Source organism: Panthera uncia, chromosome C2 (assembly GCF_023721935.1).
Source record: "Panthera uncia isolate 11264 chromosome C2, Puncia_PCG_1.0, whole genome shotgun sequence".
In the NCBI taxonomy this organism is placed as follows: Eukaryota; Metazoa; Chordata; class Mammalia; order Carnivora; family Felidae; genus Panthera; species Panthera uncia.
In genome coordinates, this window is record NC_064810.1 from 32,889,581 (window position 1) to 32,903,597 (window position 14,017).

A 14,017-nucleotide genomic window follows, 5' to 3' on the forward strand; every position below is an offset into this window, starting at 1 on the left:
GGGGGGGGGGGGGGGATAGTGGCCTCTGAGGGGGGCCCCTTTTGGGGGGGGAACGGGGTGTTTTGTAGAAAAAAAATTTACAAAAAAATTTCATAAAAAAAAAAAAAAAAAAAAAAAAAAAAAAGGAGCCAAACACAGTAAAGTTTTCAATAAGTATGTGTGCAACTGATCACTTCTTAACCAATAATAGCTTCTGGAATAATATAGATTTCCTTCTAAAGAACTAGAGGCTTTTAAAGTCTGTGTCTACAACAATAAATTGAGAGATCAGTTCCTTGCTTCAGTTTCTTTTATAACAATGAGACCATGAAGGGAGATTACATTTTTGTGCCAGTTTTCTGAATATAAACTTTTCCCTTAGTAGAATCTAGGCATGTGTCCAACATATTTTACCCTTCCTCTGGGGAAAAAAAATGCTAAGGGCTTAATTTTTTAATTAAGGCAATCATTCCTGGGTTTTTCTTCCCTCAGAATAAACGTTTTTTATAATAGACAATTTCTTGGTCCCATGCCAATTGACTTCTATGTGATAGGTCCAGCAATGTCTGAACCCTCAGAGATGCATCTTAGTTTCTCTGTGGAAAGAGTCCTCAGTTTCTATACAGATGTATTAAGGGTGGGCCCATGACACAAATTTACCATGTCCAAACTTATTTAAATACCATTTACATTTAAACTGGGAGTTTGCTAATAAATGACTTAACAATACATCAAAACTATCTTTCTATCTCATGATTTTGTGGGAACATAAAATAGATCATCATTATTATATTTATCATTTATTTGTAAAAGAAAGATGCAAAGCTAAACGCATCAAACTTTGTCAATGAGGGTGAATCCATGGCAGATGATGGGCCGGCCAAAGGCCCTTACCTTTCTAGATGGCTGCACTGTAACTCTAAGTTACTAATAGCAATGAATCAAATTGAATTTAGTGTTCAAGGACTGAAAGCCACAAAACCGCATCAAGCACTATTGATTTTTCTTAAGTGCTGAAGCTTTTAAGGGGATTTTATAAAGAAGTGCGTTGTATAGGTCTATGTGCCATCAATTTTGTTGAATTTTGAAACTTGAATACAGTTTGGGAGAACTAAACAAATGGAGAGATCTTTGGGGTTGAGACAAATAAAATCAAGTTCCCAAACAATTGTTTGGTGGGAAATGGAAAAACACACCACGGACATTCAGTCTTACTGCACTGGAATGGTAGAAACCAGTGAGGCTATTCGATGCTGTCATCAAGGATAAGAGAATAAGGCTAAAATAGCACATGGATTGTCACACTTCACTACTTCCCACGCACAGGGGACATGGCTAGCTCACCAGCCATGTTCACGTGTTCCAGAGCAGCATCAGACATACACATGACAGAAGCCTCACACACACAACTCTTGCATTTACAGTATGTCACCATACTAAATGTGTGTTTTCACTTGCCATTACGTGAGCTCCCTCCTTCCTGACAGTTTACTTTATACCTATCTCCCAATACATGCATGGAATACACATTTCCAAGACAACCACTAAATCATATAAATTTAAATTCAGTATGTTTAAACTGTTATCTGATGATGCCTTGAACTAAAACATTTTTTTTTATTTTAAGAACTCAAATCCAAGAAAACAATTCAAAACGATCTAAGTGAGGGTGTTACTGCCTTACATCTGTCTTGCGTATATGTTTACAGGGCAAACTTACAAAATATTGAATGCCTAACACACTAAAGCAGATAGAAACAGAATGAAAGCAAAACTTGGGAAAGTTTTTCTTGGGGAAGGAGTAAATATAATGTGTATCATTGAAACTGAACCTCTGTCTACTTAACTTCCATGTATTTTGGATGATAACTGGAGACCCATTATTTTCCTCCAAATTCTCCCTTGCATTGTGTTTATATTGATATATCTCGTGTATCTAATAATTCATATTTTTGCAGCCTTTTTCCATAAAAAATGGGTTTTGGAAAAAATTTTATCCTTGACTTTTTGAAGTAAACAAAAGAATAATTTTTATATTTATGAAAGGAAATTGTTTATGGACACTTCTTGGACATTTTTATGTTATAGAAGGAAGACAGTTTTGATTATAAAAAATGTCTTCCCATTTGGAATAGATTATTTGGGGAATAATTATATTATTGAGTGGACTATCCATATGGTTTCCTATATAAACAACCTAGATACTCATATCAATTTGAGGTCAGTTGATAATGAACTGTGTAGAAATAAAAGAAATTTATAAACAAAACCATGAGTTAAAGTCTCAAATATATTTAAAGTAATATTTTCTCATTTGGCTATTTATAACCATAGTTATCATTAATCTGAACTGCTGCAATAACTTGGAAAAAAATGAATCTATTTCCAATGAAAGCAGATTAATGTTCAGGTTGGAATAAGAGAGCTTTATCCATTTGTCTAAGAGAATATATAACACAGACTACCACGAAAGACTCAACCCAAAATTCCTGAGAGAAAAGTACTGAGGATTGCCCACATCACAAAGTATTTTCTACAATTATATAAGAGGCATTTAAAATAGATCTAGATAAATAATGTTAACATCGAAAAAATGTTCATTCTATAAGGAAATTTGTTTTTAATATTTAAATTGATTGCTCTTAAACTATGATATAGTTGTTTTTTGTTTTTATACCCTATATTTCAAACCTTAGAGTCTGATAAGTACTAAAGGTGATTATTTTATCAAATTTACATTAATATGTGTTTATTCAGTGTCCCAAAGGACAGTTTATTCAGTGTCCCAAAGGACTGTCCTTTGGGACACTGAATAAACACATATTAATGTAAATTAATTGAAGTATTATTAAACACATATTAATTAAAGTATTAATTCAATTTAATATTTGATTAATATTTGATAATTAATTCAATTTAATAATTGAAGTATTATTAAACACATATTAATGTAAATTAATTGAAGTATTATTAAATTTGTTTTAGAGGCACCTAGGTGGCTTAATCACTTAAGTGACCCACTCTCGTTCGAGGCTCAGGTAGTGATCTCATGGTCGTGAGACTGAGCCCCCGAAGCTTAGGATTTTCATGCTAAACATGAAGCCTACTTGGGACTCTCCCTCTGTCTCTCCTTCTCTGCTCTTCTCCCACTTCTGCTCTCTCTCTCTCTCTCTCTCCCTAAAAATAAATAAATAAACTTAAAAAATAAAAATATTTCTTTTGGAAAGAGTGATATTTGGCAACGAGAGACAACTATGTTTTATGTGTATGTGTGAAATCACAAGAGAATATAGTAAACTTTAAACAGTATGTTCATTAAGTTTGTGATTAAGACTTTTAAGAAAGCATAATCATTGATTTAATGTTAATCTAGAAGAAAATGCATTCAGATATTACAGACAAAATTTGAAGCTGTTCCAGAAAGAACAATGAGATTAAGGAATGGAAATATGATGGTTTTCCTTCCAGAAAATGAGTACTGTTACAGAACAGTTTTGGAGCATTCTTTCAGCTAAATTGTGGAAAATAGTTGAAAGATGAGGATTCAGCCGTTTTCACTGAAGTCTCAATTATTAGGAAAATGTTTTGTTTTTATATGGTCATTGAAAAAGGAAAATCTTTTGAATGATAAGGCAGTCTGGAAGATGTAACTTTTTCCACTAAACAAAAATTGCATCTGCCCCCCAAAATGAGGATTAATTTTAGATCAAAATTGGAAAATAGACGATAGAAAGAAAAGAGAACTGTCAGTTGAGAAAGAGGCCTCTTAATAGCTTCTGTTAATGTACCTTTCTCTGAAATATCAGAAATAGAGTAAAAAAGAGCTGTATTTAAGATGTGTCACTTCTGTTAAGGGTCATGACTATTGTCTAGTATGTTGGAAATTATTACATACTTACTGTGATCCACATAGATCACCATAGTTGACATGAAACTTTGTATTTCCCTGTACAGAGCTTAGACAGAAAGCCTCAGTAGAAAAAAATTAAGTAGACTTCAATCTAGTTTTGTTTTTTTTTGTTTTTGTTTTTTTTTTTTTTTCTTAATTAAATCCCATCATTCCTCAGGTCAATTCATTATTTGATATACAGCTGCGGTGCAGATAAGATTGCATCTCAATTTTCCAAAGATGATCCACCTGTCTTAAAGTTCCAGCATCCTCACAAGAAGAGAACAGTTTACTTTCTCTTTGATGGTGCCCATCGTTAGCATGGGAGTTTGGCAATCATTTGGATTCAGTACACACATTTGTCTGCTATGCACCTAGCCTTCTGGGGGTTATGGTATAACTTCCAATTTATCACATCATGACTCAGGCTACTGCCATTTGCTGTGAGGAGTAAGCACTCTGGTTCTAATTCTCAACTAAACTTTCACCTGGGAAATGGAAACTCAGATTTCCTAGAACTTCACATAAGAGCCCTGAAAATGGGGGCGCCTGGGTGGCGCAGTCGGTTAAGCGTCCGACTTCAGCCAGGTCACGATCTCGCGGTCCGTGAGTTCGAGCCCCGCGTCAGGCTCTGGGCTGATGGCTCGGAGCCTGGAGCCTGTTTCCGATTCTGTGTCTCCCTCTCTCTCTGCTCCTCCCCCCGTTCATGCTCTGTCTCTCTCTGTCCCAAAAAAAAAAAAACTTAAAAAAAAAAAAAATTAAAAAAAAAAAAAAAAAAAAAAAGAGCCCTGAAAATGTTTGGAGATAGTCAGCAACGCCTCCTATAAATGTTCCATGAAACTTTTTTTTTTAATTTTTACTTTCCCTGTATTCAACTGAAGGGACCATATAAGGTTTTCATTTATGGCCAGAGATTCAATGTTCTCTTACCCTCAAGTTAATTATATTATAAATAAACCCTGCTTTGTTTTTTATAATTATTCAATTTTCTCTACAAATTATTTTCATTTTCCTCCAGGTCAATGTTCTTTATGATCTTACTAGTGTTGGTAATTCCTATAGTTCACAAATACTTCCAAATCTGTGATAAGTGCTTTTTAGCATGTCAGTTAAGAATTTGGGTCATTGCTTCATTATTCGTTAAAGAGATGCTGGGGGCAACTTGGAAAGGAGAATAGAATACAGTTTTACTTTCTCACATTATTGATAGGTCAGACATGGATATTCCTCAGAAAATCTTACACTATCTGAGGGCTTTTTAGTCGTAAGTCTTAAACTGCTCTTTTTAATAGGGTTTCCCACATGCATATAATATTTGGAATCTATTTATACTTAAGATATAGTCACTGGTTTTGTGAAATTCAGATGTAAGGGGGATCCTGTACTTTTTATTTACTACAACAGGTGACCTTTATATTAATTTCTTAGAGCTACTATCTTAGTCTATTTAGGCTGCATAAAAAAAAATACATAGGCTAGTTAGCTTATAAACACTAGCAATATATTCCTCACATTTCTGAAGCCTGGAAGTTCAAGATCAGGTGGTTGACTCCTGTGTCTGGTGAGAACCAGGCTTCCAGGTCAATGAATAGCCCTCTTTTCCCTGCAACCTCACCTAATGGAGGGGGCAAGGAATTTCCCAAGCCACTTTTATAAGGACATTAATCCAATTCACGAGAGGCCTGTCCTCATGAGCTAGTCATTTCCCGAAGGTTCCACTGCCCAGTACCATAAACTTGAGGTTAGGTTTCAACATATAAATTCTGTCAATGACAACTACCATAAAAAGTACCACAAACTGAATGGATTAAAACAATAGAAATTCATTATCTCAGGGTTCTGTACTCTAGAAGTCTGAAATCAAGCTGTCGATAAGGCCATGTTCCCCTTGAAACCTGGAGAGTTACCTTTTCCGAGCTTCTGAGATTCGCCAAGTATCCTTGGTGTTCCATACTTGGAACACATACTTGGGTTGCATACTTGAAATGTTACAACATTGCAGTCTCTGCCTCTGACTTTACTGGTGTTCTACCTTGGTGTGTCTGTTCCTCTGTTTTTCTTCTCTTCTTATAAGGACACTACCCTCCTCCAATATGTATGACTCCATTTTAAATAAGTACATTTATAATGACTGTATTCCCAATAATGTCACATCATGAGATAATGAGAGTTAAGATGTCAACATATCTTTTGGGGGCATAAAATTCAGCTCATAACAATTCAATTTACAAAGCTATTTCTCTTTACAGAAACAGAATGTGGCTTCTTATTTTGAATTAAGAAACAACAACTACCTGTGTTAAAAATGGCTCAGTTGTTACCTATATCCCAAGACTCCAAATACATAGGAGTTAAAGTGCTTTTGAATATTAAGTTGACTAATGTATTTTGTTCAAATTAATAAGCATTTTTCTTAAGAGATAAGATGATAAGGAGTTTGTCAATAATAGTTAATGTTTTTATAAAAGCCAAAGTAAACATTTCTGATTTATTACCCCAAAGTCATGAAGATTAGTTGATTTCTATGCCATGTTGTTAAACATAAGTTTCATTTGTCAGTTATCGAGATTATGCTAAATATATATTATTATGTTCAATAAAAAGAATGATGATGATACAGACATTATCTCTCGTAACTTCTAGTCTGATAGGCAAGATAAATGGGGACATAGCAAAAGATATAATCATTCAACTGTCATCACAGGTACATCAATACAAAGATATGATCAAAAGGAAAAAAAAAAGCTAATTGCCCATTTTTAAGTGATGTAATACTCCTTGTTATACAGCGGTTGCTGTCAGATCTTCTTCAGAGAATCAAGAAGTAAATAATTCAAAACATGAGAAAAAAACTAAGTTATGTCTATTGTGGCGTTATTATCATAGTGAAAGTTGAAATAATCTAAAACAAAAGTATGATAATGCAAATATGACATACTTACTTGGTTTATTTTACATACAAATGTATACAAGCATCTGTAAAATTTGGGAAAGTAATAAACAGGACTAGAATTTTGCATATTACTTGAAAATAATATATTTCTTCTTAATTTACCAACATTTGAATTATAACAGATGTGATTAGAAAAAAATTAAGTTCAGTTTTATATTTTTCAGGTCTATGAAATTTTATAACTAAGAAATTGCAGAAAATAAGCTTCTGCATAAACATTTGTTATAAAAGATATATTCAAAATAAAGCACTACAGATTTCAGAGAAAATCACACTGTATTCAAGAGATTTCATTCTTGCTCTGAAACTCTAGTTATTTCAGGCTATTCTAGTAGTAATCAAAGAAACTGGATCCATTAACAGAGAGAGTGAAAAATATGGTATATATCAGCGAAAAATAATCCACTAATGAAAATTTACCCATTATGAATGTGAAAATCCTAATAATATTTCTCCCTCATTTTTGATACAATTAAATAGCATTTAGATTTCTCCATTGATATTCCTTTTCTTATGAATATAACTGAAGAGGTAAAGTTGAGCTATGATGTCAACATGATAAATGTTTAAGGTTTATATGTCACTTTGTATAATTATCCTTATGATTCTTGGTGAGTCTAAGTGATTCATTGTGCTGCTGTCTGTTTGTCTTGAAATACCAACCCTCTATTTCTCCTTATAATGCAATTGGCAGGATCGTAGCATTTCTCAACACCAAGAATGGTTAATAATATTCCTTTGTGTGATACCATTAAAATATGCTAACTAAGGTAAATTTGAGGAAGAACACAAAGACACTTCAAAAGGTTATGATCTACGACAATCCACAGCTTTAGAGCTGGTTTAATTGAATTAATTGTTGCTCAGAAGAAACTGAGGAACAAAGAACACACTGACTGGATGTTTTCATGGAAAAATTTTTGACCTTTTCAACATTAGTGCATTGATTGGCAGATTATTCTATCTCTCTCACACAACAAAAGATAGGAAAAGGTAGAGGTGATATTTGAAAATATAGAAAATTTATGCAAAAATGGAAGCTTCCACCTCTGAGAGGAATCAGAAAGAATTAATAGCATATATATACATTTTGTGTGTCTTGTTATGACAATAAAATATTCCAGTGTGTCTGTCCATCTTTTACCTTAAGAATATTGCATTATATAATATTCTCAATTTATATTAATTAATTTATATGGAGAATATTACCCAATAGCTTCATTTTGTTCAGTGATATCACTGGTCTAAAAAATTATTTTTTTTCATTTTTCTGTTTTGCAATTCTAAATAACTGTTTTATGAGTTCATAATTTTTTAACTCAGTTGTCTCAATCTATGTCTTCCACAAACACATTCCTTAGATAATCATGAGGCAGAAATCAAATCGCACCACATGAAAGGTGACAACAGAGTAGTTGGAGAGAAGATTTATTCTGGCTGAGCAGAGCAGGGAAGGCAGGATAAAAAGAGGTGGTAATCAGGTTGAGTGGAGTTGCTTATAATTCCCAAAACACTGTGCATTTTTATCCCTCCTAAACTTGATAGTGGCTATTTAATCTTGGAATTTCCAGCCTCCATTGTCTTGTATTCTGGTCAAACTCCTACTCCTCTTACAAAGGCTTGGCTGTCATCTTCTCTGTGAATTTTTTTTCTAACCTTTTCAGATCAAATTAAGCATTGCTCTTTGAATTCCCCACTACCAAATTGCACGCAAGAGCTACAAAATATAATTTACCATACTGTGTGGTAATTTTTTTATGCCTGTATCCATGACAGAATGAGCCTTTTTTTGGTCAGGGGTAGTGTTCTTCAACATTACATTTTTAGTGGTGGAGAGTTGGCATTCAAACAAAGTTTTGTTTTATGTTTTTAAAAATGAAATAAATGCAAAGGTATTCATTAAGATTTAATAGAGCATTTTAACCTTATTTTCTTTAATTTTGCAATGCTGTTCTCTGTATAAGTGAGAATTTTTATTCTGAAAATGCATTTTAAATATTCGAGTTACATGATGTGATTTAATTCAATAACAGTGAAAGAGAAATTCATAATGCAGTATGATAGACCCCAAACACCCCATATCAGACAGCTTTTTGTTGAAGGAACACAGGAAAGAGTATAGGAAGATAACAGTGAATGCTTCAAGAAGCATCTGAAATGCCAATATGAATTCTAATGCATCTTGAATGCTAACTGACAGGTAAATCCTGATTCAGAAATGACAACAGAGACAGGAAACAAAGATGGACAGTCAACGTCCATCTGGCATTTGGCGTTTCCAATTAATGTTGATTTTTGTTTGTTAACTGATACTGTTGTTAGACATTATAATTGTAAAGAGTAAAAAGAAATATATTTTATATTTCATGTACCCCATATATTTTTTTCATGTACCCCATATTTAGTAACACTTCACAGTCAGATGTCAATAAAAGTAGACAGAGAAAAAGACATTTCCAAATGTTTCTATTTATATTGATGAGTTGTTTTTTTCTTAGCACGAGAGGAAGTGGTCACATACTTTGATATACTTACATTGGTTCTTTAATATTTTGATACCAAACTTCTTAATTTTTTGTTTTTATTTTTAAATTTAAAAAATGTATTAATTTTTGAGAGAGAGAGACAGAGTACAAGCAGGGGAGGGGAAGATAAAGATGGAAACACAGAATCCGAAGCAGGCTCCAGGCTCTGAGCTGTCAGCACAGAGCCCGATGTGGGGCTCGAACTCGTGAACCGCGAGATCATGCCCTGTGCTGAAGTTGGCCGCTTAACTGACTGAGCCAATCAGGTGCCCCTTTTTCTTTTTAAATTTTTTTTCAATGCCAAACTTCTTAATTATTATCATAAAGACCATTTGTATTTTTCTAGTAAGACATGAGATGGAAAAATATCAGTGACAGGATGAAATAAGGTATTCCATAAACTGAAGAGTAAGTACATAAATATGTCAAAAGGAATAGAAAAATAACCAGACAACAACAAAAATAGTCTAATTAAGACCAAATATGGCATATAGAGATTATAATTCTCAACAGTTCAAGGTTCTGGGTATCATACATCTAGTAGATGCTTCTCTGTAAGTTCTTAGGCATAAAGAAAAGGTTACTAATAATAGAATATATCATTGTTGGAGTTTGAGAGGGGGTGCTAAGAACTTTAAAAATGAATTCATTTTATGATTCGGTTTTTAAATAAAAGTCAACTTTTACTTTACTGTTTATTAGAATGATCTGATTAATAGGTTTTAAGAATGGCCTTATCTTCAATACACATTCAACTCCACAGATATTCAATTCTATAAAAATAAAGACAGTCAATGGGCACGTGGGCTGTTCCCATAATTTGGCTATTGTAGATAATGCTGCTATAAACATTGAAGTGCAGGTATCCCTTTGAATTAGTGTTTTTGCATTCTTTGAGTAAACACCTAGTAGTGCAATTACTGTATTGTAGGGCAGTTCTATTTTTAACGTTTTGAGGAAACTCCATAGTGTTTTCCACATTGACTGATGAATGGATAAAGAAGGTGTGGTGGAATATTGCTCAGCCATAAAAAGAACAAAATCTTGCTACTTGCATCAACATGGATGGAGCTGGAGAGTATTATGGTAAGTGAAATAAGTCAGTAGGAGGAAAAAAATACCATATGTTTTCACCATATGTGAAATTTAAGATACAAAACAAACAAGCAAAGGGGAAAAAAAGAGAGAGAGTCAAACCAAGAACAGAGTCATAACTATGGAGAATAATCAGATGGTTATCAGAGGGGAGATGGGCAGAGGGGATGGGCTATTTAGGTGATAGGGATTAAGGAATGAACTTGTGATGAGCATTGGTTGATGCATGGAAGTATTGAATCACTGTATTGTGTACCTGAAACTAATATTATACTATATGCTAACTAACTGGAATTTAAATAAAAACTTAAAAAAATAAAGACATTTTCTGTATAAGCTTTCCAACCCTATGTTTTTCAAACCTTAGCTACAAAATTTCCAACGAATCTTCAATCCCTTTCTCTATAATAAAGTTTCTTGAGCATCTACTCTATTTCAGATGAACTCCGTCAGATGGTGTGGATAAAGAATAAGAACATATATCCAACTTCCTCAGGAATTTCACAGCTTACAAAATAAGAGATGCACACAACACCAATCACTGCATATTGTGGTGACTGTAAATCAGAGTAGCTCTTTCTTTCCCTTGGCCATTGTTGAAACATTTTTTTTAAATTAAAGAAAATTCCCTTTTATTAACACAAATAAATGAAACTGACAAAATATCTTATTTGAAAAGTTGATGCTTATTTATCACCTAATTATTTGAATAAACATTTTAAAGAATGTTCTTAATTTTGACATAATATTTTATCTTATTTTGTTTTTAAATTACAAAGATTTGAAATGGACCCAGCTTAATAAATATTACTTTAACCTTACCCAAGGTTTCTATGTTTTTTCCTTTGTTAATGCTAAGGTAAATTTTAGATTGACTGTAAATAGATCAATAATGTTTTTACTACTCATCTTCATGGGAAAAAAAAAGAAGTCTTTAATTCATGAGGGAAAAATCAATATAATGAAACATTTTCCTTAGCTTAAATAGGAGCAAAATCTTGATAACTATTTGTTTACTTAATTTTTTGCTTGCTTCAGACACAGCCTGAATGCAGTATGTTGTAGGACGAGATAAATAGGGCAAACACTCAAATGTAACAGTGTGTTCCAGTTCACTAGCAAAATTTCCCAAAGCAGGATCTGTGATCCAAATTACATTCCATGTTCTCTCACTAGGCAACTGAAGTTCAAAATCCTTAAGAAATTGCTTGGTCACCTTTAACGAATAGCATACCAATGGAAATGATGTGATGAGAAGAGTGAAGACTTTGGTTATAACACCTATACTTCCATCCTTGATCCCCTACAAATGGACATTCAACTCTGAAAAGTCATTTAACCCTTCAGCTTATCCAGAAACAATCACAATATTGGTGCCATCTCTTTATCTTTCTTACAGGATAGCATAGCCTTATAAATACAACTACTTGTGATTTATTTATTTATTTTTTTTACTTCTTTTTTGTAAGTGTATTTGTTTATTTTGAGAGAGAGAGAGCTGTGTGTGAGTGACGGAGGGGCAGGGAGAGAGAGAGAGAGGAGAGGGAGACTCCCAAGCAGGCTCTGTTCTGTCAGCGCGAAGCCCGAGTGGGGCTGGGTCCTGAACCTTGAAATCATGACCTGAGATCAAGAGTCTGATACTTATCTACTGAGCCACCCAAGCGCCACTAGTTTTTACTTCTAATTAACTTTTGAAAATTATCCATTCTAGTTCAACTATTCAGAGATACAACCTCTTTTAAAAATGTTTCCTTTAATTCATACATTCTTTGAGGATAATTTAGAGCATCTATTAGAGATTAATGCAGCCTCGTTCATACATCAGTTGTTTAATGATTATATATATGAAACTGGGAAAAATTCAGAATTCCCGAAACATCTCCTTCTGATTCATTGTGCTTTATTGAAAATTCATTTTTATATGCAAAAAAGACAGTTTAACATCACCTCTCAGAGAATTCTAAGTTTCTAGTTAAATGTTTACTAGCCTGGTCATACCAAATGAATACTTTCCCTTATGTTTTATCTTTGGCATCAGGGGAGACTTTAAAGAAATAATGTTAACCTCTTACAAATTAATTCTGTGGTTGGAAATTCTATGAACACCCAACCAACAAATGCCTAGTTGTCATCATTCATTATGCAGTTATCAGAGGTGGGCACTGATTTTAATATCTCCTAGAAGTCTTGTTTTTAACAAAATAAGCTTTCATTAGTAATACAACCAGCAAGTTATTTTAGATAGTAGTTTCTGATTTTGTTTGCATGGCAGAAATTTGTCCTCTGTAAAAAAGGAGTTTTCCTTTTCTTCTTCCTCTTTTTGTATTTTTGTTTTTGTAATCTTCCCTCTTGTTCAATATTTTGCATAGCCCATGTTAGCTGATGTGCTAAGACTTAGTATACCTGATGAACTGCATTAATATCCAATGTATAGCTCACAGAGAAAGATAGAAAATTAAGCTTGTGGGCACATCATTTTGATTGAGGCTATGATGAAAAAATTCCCAGAGATATTAATAACATTTTCTGATATATGTGCATAATTGTGTGCAAGATAAATCTCTATAGAATAATAGGTAGCGATTTTTAATGGCTCATTGCTTTGAGCCATTTGTTTCTTAAGAAAAACCATCAGTTTCAATAAAATATCAAAGCCCTTAAAGCAACTATTTTCTACTTATATCTTTGTCTTTAACAAATTATCACAGGTCACTGCCTGAAGTAATATGATTGTTCTGTATAGCTATACTCACTTTAATTTTAACCACAGGTCTCTTACATGTTTTGTTTTGCTTTGTTTTTTGGCCAAATAATATCAGGTTATGTCAATCTGGGAATTCAATTAATAGACAAAACAATGTATCTTATTTTCTGAATTATCACTTCTATAATGTCATTTAAGGGAAGTGCTGTGAATCACTTATTCTCAAGCTTATTTTCTGAAGTGATAGAATGGCTGAATCCTGGCCATCATGTAACATTTTAGTCAACAACAAGGTCAAAACCCAATGTTTTTGCTTAAAAAACACTCATTCCATGTTCACATTATGTTGGCAGACTGATTAATATTTGGCATTGGGCATTTAAATGGTAAGGTGATGTTCAAAATTCAAAGGCCATTATTAATTTTCACTTGCAAAAATTCACAAAGAATCATTTTATATATATTTAAACCCATTATTAGCTTCTCAATTAAAAACATGAAGTCCCTTTAAGTAACGTAGTGAATTCACTGAAAAGGGGCTCTAACTACTACTAGTTTAGAATGCCCTAAGAATATTCTGTCCTAGGTTCTCAAGAACATTTTTACTTCTGAAAATAAGGGCTACAGGAAGCAAATGTTATTTAGAATTTTTCATACGCATGGATTTTAATAGGACAAACATATGATTAAGAAAATGATGAAAGTGTGAAAAATGAAGACTTTTAAGGCTCTTCTCCTTGAAGGTAGGAACATACCATTGATGTCTGATTTAATAGAAATGAAAAGGAGTTTCTTAGATGATACGTGAGAGCAAATTAAAGTGTTTTTGACTTCCCAAATGAAAATAAAAATCTCTCAATTTTTTGATTAAA